Below are 7,500 nucleotides of genomic sequence, written 5' to 3'. Positions count from 1 at the left end.
CTTGACAATTGCCCGGGGGGATGAGCAGGCTTGGAATTTACAGAGCCATTAAGTTTTGAAATTGTTGCTATTTGCTGGAATAAATGGCTGATATTGAAACTAAATTACCGATATATGTACTTCATGTTACAGTTGAGACAAAGTCTAATATATTAGACTTGTAAGATATTTAACATGAAAATTTTATTAAAGTGCTACTGAAACAAAATTTTCGTATCTGAAATATTTGCTCTACCCTGTAGTTTTTAATATGCTGATCATCATGAGATAGTTTGCTTTGGCCAAAAAGAAGCGAAAGATATCTTTTTTAACTGTTCAAATCAAAAATTTTACACAAAACCATGTCCGCGCCCTGGTACCGAGTGAAATGGATTGATGACGTCACTGGTTGTGTTCACTCCGATAGCGTGGTTTATTTCACTCACTGTTGGTTTGTATTCGGGGGCGAAGGAGATGACAGACATTGAAGTTTTGTCAAGTGAATCTTCTGAACGAAGCGAAGTTGTCTCCAGTAGCGAAGAGGAAGATGCTGGCGTAAAATGGGGTTGACAGGCCTACGCGACTCCCAAGCGTGTGTTTAGAGTAGCCTATTCAAAGTTTAGCCCTCACGAGTATGTCTTTGAGCGACCGCCCTCTTTTGTAAGATACGAGCGGCGGATTTTTGTATAGTTCGCTCAGTAGTGGTTGTGTTTCTATTAAATGCCAGTTTTTCATGAGAATTTGCTTTATGTGTGGCACTGAGTACGCACATCAGGGATTGCGTCTTTTTCGAATCGTTTGCTTTTGTAGATGTACAGCTATTTTTTTGACTGTCTCGATCGTTAAGTTGTCTGGATTGCTTTCAGCTTGCGCCACGCGCGCTGCAGGGGTTTCATTAAGGGCCAGGCACCGGGAAAATTGACCGGTTGTGAGGACGGCTTTGCCCACCTGATTTGACCATCTTGAGGAAAGTTTGTCTTATAAAGAACTCCAGTTCAAAGAGTTTTGCCCGCCTGTGAAAACCAGTTGCCCTCCTGCAGAAAACATTAATGAAACCCCTGCCGCTGATTCGATCGTACTACAGTTCTTAGTGTTCAGTGTTCCAGCCGTTTTGGCTCGTTTTCTTTTCTTTATTTCGGTATTAAAACGACCGATTTCATGTTCATAGAAGCATATGATCGCTTTTATTGTTTCTTGCTCCTCGTTGTTAAGGATTTCCTTTATCTCATTTTATAAATCCTCGTCTGCTGTTATTTTGGCCCTCGCCCTATATTGTAGGGATTCTGGGCATGTTTTGCTAGGGATTTGGTACAGAGGGATTTTTTTGTTATCCTCAGACTTGCCGAGTAGATCATCTTCAGTGGCGGTGTCGTATGAGGCTTCCATGTTTTCTTCATTCTCTGAATGGCATTGCTTTGGCCCGGGCGTTTAGTAGCCCATCTGCCATTATAATGTCTTTCAGAATTTTTTCAGTAGATGGTCAGGCAAAACCGCGGTTTCGATCCTAATCTTTTGGATCTCGTCAGTTGCCGATTAACTAAATAGACTGGTAGAGATTCGTTCTCGGTATCAGTCGGGAGTTTTGCTCCCTATCCAGGCAAACCTCTCGCAGATAGCCAAGATGCCGATGTGGCCGCCGATGAATAAGACGAGGATGGCAGTTTGCCCGAAATCCTCTTTTTTGGCCTCCCAACATGCAAGCCACACTCCATGCTTTTACCCTTCTTTCACAGAGTTACACAACCAGTGACGTCACAGGGCTGTTTAAGCCGCGCCAAGATGGCCGCCAATTTTGATCTCAGCCGGTCAACTTCGAATGCTTAAAAATGTACTTTCCGGTATACGTTGGCCAAGGAAAAGTACACAGCGTTTGCAAATAACGTTCAAACTCCACTATATTGCAAAAATCTCGGATATGAAAATTACGTTTCAGTAGCACTTTAAAGGACTATTTTTAAATACTTGGAGATAAGAAGTGGATTGATAAACTTTTCTTGTGATAGTGTTATATACAGTGCGTGTCATGTCTATGCCATACATGCAAGCCTATGTTTGTACAGTGTATGTAAAAGCCAGCCTATACAAATTATTTTAGTTGACATGAATCAGTACAAATGAACAGTGACTCCCCAATATATAAGAAGCTCATCACATAAAATTATTTTCTTGTAGACAGAGTATTGTTTCTTGTCTTTTTTAACATCAGTCAAACTCGGCTCATGGAAGTCATGCTTAAGACAGTATTCCCTCTCCCAGGTGTTATATTCTTTCTTTAATGATGTACGGTGTTGTCAATATCTTTGTCTGCATTCCTGAAAGGAGGTTTTGGTACTTCTCATTGTAAAAATGACTTGTTGGGTGACATTTCTGATCTTCTCTTGCTTTATCCAAGCAGAAGACATCATCTGTCTCTCCCAAAATTGTTGCAATGTTTTTGCAAAGCTTTGTGGCAAGTTGCTTACTGGATTGTTGAAATTTATCACTTGAATTTCTGTGGTGTTCTTTTTGAAGTTGTTCTTTGAATTCAGGGGTAGTTGCAATGGTAGTATCATTTCTTGATGAAACATTTTGGAGCTTAGAACTGCTTTTCCCGAGAGGCTGGTATTCGTCTGTAGTGGAAAGTGAAGAGACATTTGTGATCTGGAGCCCCTGATTATCTGCACCATCATCTTCATCTGCAGAATCATAACAGATACTAGGTTCTTCATTCAAAACATGAAAGGTTCCATTCTCCATTGCAGTTAATTCCACACTCTCTGCTTGCTCTTCAGTATCTTCATCCCAGTGTTCAAGTTCAGATTGTTCATTGCTTGTAGATGGCATGGGGTTGTCTGCAGTTTCATTTTCTTCATCATCACTGTCTTCGCTGTCATCATCCAGAAAGTTTGTGTGGATCACTTGAACACAGTCACCATTATCTCCATACAACCTGAAGACTCCATGAGGATTTGTGATTGCTTCATTGGCCAGGCAGATTTCTCAACATTGCTTGAGGTGTTGTTCTTCTAATGCCAGGCTGCTTGACCTGAAATGGTGGAGAGATGGGCCTTGAGGTCTGAAATCAAGCTCATCTGGACCATCCCGAAACTCCACTCCGCAGGCAATTTGCTGCCACCAAACACCTTCACCGCAGATAAGGAAATCGCTTATGCTCTGGAGGTGAGCCTGATATTCTTTAGGATTTCTCACAATATACCGATTTGGTATGATTGAGTTGGGAAATGGTAGTAATGCCTTATAATATTTTGAAATTTGGGACTCTTGGGCTTTCACCGCATTTCCCTGCCTGGTTTCTGCCATCTGTTGTTCAGCTTGAAGGTGGACAAGACTAGGTGTGATGACATCACCAGGTCTTCTGTTTGTTAACTTTGTGATGCCTTGCAGAGTGTTGAAATGCCTCTCTTCTTCTTCTGTGTTGGCTGACTTGCCTGAATTATTCTGTTTTGTTTAGCAGCGTGTGCAGTAAGGGAATGCCAGTACCTTCCGTAAAACTTGCGGGTGGTCAGGATTTCAGGTTGGCCAATGACTTCTTTTCAAAGCATGGCATGTAAAAATGCTGTGTTGTGCAAACGTAGCACAAGTCTTGGTGAACGAGACTGAGCAGACAGATAAAGGAGCCTACTTAGCTCAGTCAGGGAATCCAGCAAGGACTGCACTTTGATCTTGATTTTCCCTACAAAGCAATGATATGATGTTTATAATTATAAGATTATAATTTATAATATATTATCATAAAGTTTGAATGAATTATTTTAGAAATCAGTGCCATAGACATGTATGGTATTTTAGTATTTACTTTAAGTCCTGATGCTTTACCCACATACAAATAAAGTGAAATGAATAAATGAATAATTAAATAAATAAATAAATGGTACATGCAAGCTAAAATACGCATCATGATTACTTAGGTCAGAATTACTGTTGAGAATTAACACAACCTTAACAATTATGTAGAAAACTGTATAAATATATTTTATGAAAATTGTATTTTTATATTTTATGGAGGTCGAGACTGCACTTTTTCTAGTTACATGACTGTACAATTTGCTGTCAGCTTTTGTAAGAGAACCTTTAAATTTGCTGACAGCTCGGGTAGAATCTTGAGCTCTGACTGGGGAAATAAAATTTTTCAAAGCCAAGGTATGTGTGCAGAGTTAATTAAGATCAGGGATATTAAGTATTAATTGACCTTACCTCTCAGATACTGAGCCATGACGACAGCTGCTAGGCGATAATCACAGCCACGGAGTTTCTCTTTATCAGCAAAGGTGCACTCGATGATGCTTTGAAAGTGATCACTTTCATCCCTCTCCAAGTGGGCTGGAAGTTCAGTGAGGACATTACAGATATGCTCTTTTACATCATGAAGAGGTTCTGTAGGTAAGACTTCATAGCTTCCTGTAAAGTAACCATAAAAGTTAACATTTCGTGTATATACTTGTACATTTTAATTTGAATGCAAGACCCATGACTTAGTTCATAATTGTTTGTGTATTTTCATCAATTCATGTGTCTAGTGTGTGCTATTGCAGAGCTTGAAACAGTTTTACTGCACACATTTTAAGTGTGTCAGGGTATAAATCTGTACTGCTTAGTACCCTTGCATTTACTAACAAAAATATTGATTTCCTAGATCTTATCATTTAAATGTTAATGCTACATGTAATTAAACATCACTAAATGCAGTGAAACAGACCAAGCGATTTTCTCCAAATTTCATTCTTTTAGTCACTGTGGTAGCATTTCGTTTATGTAGCAAAAACTCAAATTAATAACCAAATTGATTTCTTCCAGTGTCCTTTCCTGATCAAAGAACATCATTGCTGGCACCCTTTGAATTGTGCAATCCTTTTTTTAACTTGTTCTTTGGTCATAGCAGCATAATCTTCATCGGTTCGGGCATGCATGAGTCCTAACTTTTCATGTTGCTTGAGTGTTCTGTCTCGGATGTCTGGCAGCGGTATTTTTCGACCTGATACTGTGAACAGTTCTGTCTTGATAGTCCTGTCTTTATCAAGGACAACTTTCTTGTATGTTTGGGGTACAATCATTTCCCCAAGAATATACTCTCCACTTTCAATTTTACTCTGCAAATAAAGTGAAATATGTAATTGTTGTGTCAGTCCCATGACCTGAAGAGGTAATGACATGTGGAGCGACGAGCGAGGGATGTCGATTGAATTCGTTTGTTGTTACTTATCTTATATGTGATTAAAGAGACGTAGTTACGGACAGAATACAACAGTAATATATTTGTGTAATATATTCTTCATTCATTGACTTTCTTAACAGCTGTATATAAGCCTTTGGCATGGCTATTCTGTAACCAGCTTGGTTCCATGCAATGCCATATTTTTCCATATAATAGTGCAGGGATTTTTTTATGATTGAGTTGTTATAAAGGGTTGTATATTGAAAAACCTACAGATGTACGAGGGAAATCAGTGATTAGAATTAACAATCATCCCAATATGTACTTAATATGTTTCAATAATCAACAAGGACTGAGCTTGCAATAGGGGTGATAATATTAGAAAAGGCAATTGTTCACTAAATATAATATTCTTGATTCAAATCAGGTTTAAACTATATATAGAAAAGCCATTATGCTAGTTATTTTCATGGATAAAATTGATGTCCCAAACGTTACAAAACACCTCCTACCCTTAATGTTTCCCTTATTTGATCATTTGTGCATGGTAGTGGCACTGATATCTCTCCACCCTGCATTCGGTTCAGCCTCCCTCTGGCAGCAGGAGTTTTTTCCCGAAACTGTTTCAATCTGGAGAGTTGTACATTGTTGGTTTCTAAGAACTCTTTCACAACCATGTTCCCCAACTTTGTTTGCTGCATCACTCCATATTGGCGGGCAAGGTCAGAGTAATTTATCTTTACAGGAAAAAACAAATCTAGGGATTAGATAAGTTTATGGACAAAAATCAACTTCTTGTTGTAAATGTATACTGCATTGAATTGGTACACTGATTTAAATTCTTAGTCCATTTTTTTTTAAATATATGATATGGTCATATAGAATGTTGAGACTATTAAGAGTCCTTAAGTGTATGTTATAATTTATTAAATCAATAATTGAATTAATTAATTTTCTATTGCTTGTCCGGTTGAGCTCTGCTAATACATAACTTGAATCCATTCTAGTAAAGTAAACTTAGTACAATAAATACCAGTTAAAATATAATGCTAACCCTCTCTCCATCCTTCATTTTTTTAACTTCTTGCAGAAGCCCATCCTTGTCAAACTGCAGATCTTCTGGCTTTGACGAGTGACGCTTTCTTTTAAGGAGGCCCTGGTCTTCTAAGCTTTTCCATTTGGCACATCTATTCTCTGCATCCTCTGGTGTTTCAAAGAATAGAGCAAGACGCTGTTCTTGTCGCTGCCTGTACGTCTGCCGTGTGGCCAGCATGGGGTCACAGTCCCGGTTTGATCATTGTTCCTCTATTTGCTTCTTCTCAGTCCTCAATTTTTTCCTTCGTTGTTTCCTTAGTTCAGCTTGAGATTTTTTTTCTTGTAAACACAGCTCAGGAGTCTTTGTCTGTGCTTTTGCAAAGGACATGCCAAAAATTTCTTGAAATGGAACAATGATGTCTTTATAGATTTTGGTTGCTGCTTGTTTAATAGCCTTTAATGTGGGTTTCACATTTGCAGCATTTGAAGGCCTTAAAACATGATTCTGCGTTTTTTTATGGCTTGCTGTAAATTAAAAGAATTATTTTTTCCCGATGATGGAAATAAAGACTGAAAAGAATAGTGGTGTACAGCACAACCTTGACAGTTCATTCGTTCATGCTGTTTTCTCTCGAGCTCAGGTAGATTTTCCCAGTTCTGTTGGCTAAAGTGCTCAATGTACTGGCTTTTATCCTTTGTTTTCCACCTCTTACAGTGAAGGGAAAGGCCCTTTGAGCGCTTGTGAAAGTATTTCTTTTCTGCTACAGCAAATCGATCACTGTGAGGACCTTGGAACTGACTTAGATACCTTTTCCAACATAGTTCTTGATTATATTCGATCTTGCCATTTGGTTTTAAAAAGCTCTGCCTAACAGCAATACGCGCAAATCCACATCCAAAATATTCTGCCATTTATGGGTTGTAGACTCCAAATGAGTAATTCAGAGAAGAAAAACGCCGATTTCCTCGAGAGTGAAACTTAAAGAGATCTTCGAAATAATACAAATTTGCCAAGAAAACAGAGTGGAAACTACATCGAACATAGATGCTGCAGCCCATGAATATCAATAAATCGCGCCAAAAAATTATTTATGCAGCGCACTTACCCGAAAGTACCGTCAAATTACCGCGCATGGCTGGATTTGTGTAAACATCAGTTCGAAAGCCTTGGAAAAATCGGTTTTAGTTTGGGTAAACAACAATTTATCTTGTTTTTTTCTCTGGAAATGCGTTTATTCTTACTTGTGTCTTGGAAAATGACTTTAACTACAAAAATGATGATATTTTGATGAGCCTTTAGGATTGTTTAAGATCCGCTGTACCTTATTTCGCCT

At 38.6% G+C, this 7,500-nt stretch overlaps 1 pseudogene across 1 annotated transcript in view; it reads right to left on the bottom strand.

Annotated features, from left to right (window-relative positions):
• Positions 1-1,462: 1,462 nt before the first annotated feature.
• LOC148721515 (uncharacterized) overlaps positions 1,463-7,500 on the bottom strand; it is a 7,549-nt pseudogene continuing 1,511 nt past the window's right edge. Inside the window, exons 2-6 of the transcript XR_015992787.1 lie at positions 5,644-5,888; positions 4,810-5,066; positions 4,578-4,588; positions 4,174-4,377; positions 1,463-3,673 (exon numbers count right to left, since the gene is read on the bottom strand). The product of XR_015992787.1 is annotated as an uncharacterized LOC148721515 (transcript). The remainder of the gene's footprint in view (positions 3,674-4,173; positions 4,378-4,577; positions 4,589-4,809; positions 5,067-5,643; positions 5,889-7,500) is intronic.

This window comes from Stylophora pistillata, chromosome 10 (genome assembly GCF_964205215.1).
Source record: "Stylophora pistillata chromosome 10, jaStyPist1.2, whole genome shotgun sequence".
NCBI lineage: Eukaryota > Metazoa > Cnidaria > Anthozoa > Scleractinia > Pocilloporidae > Stylophora > Stylophora pistillata.
The sequence above is the reverse complement of the archived record's forward strand: the minus strand, read 5'-3'. Positions and strand labels throughout refer to the sequence as shown.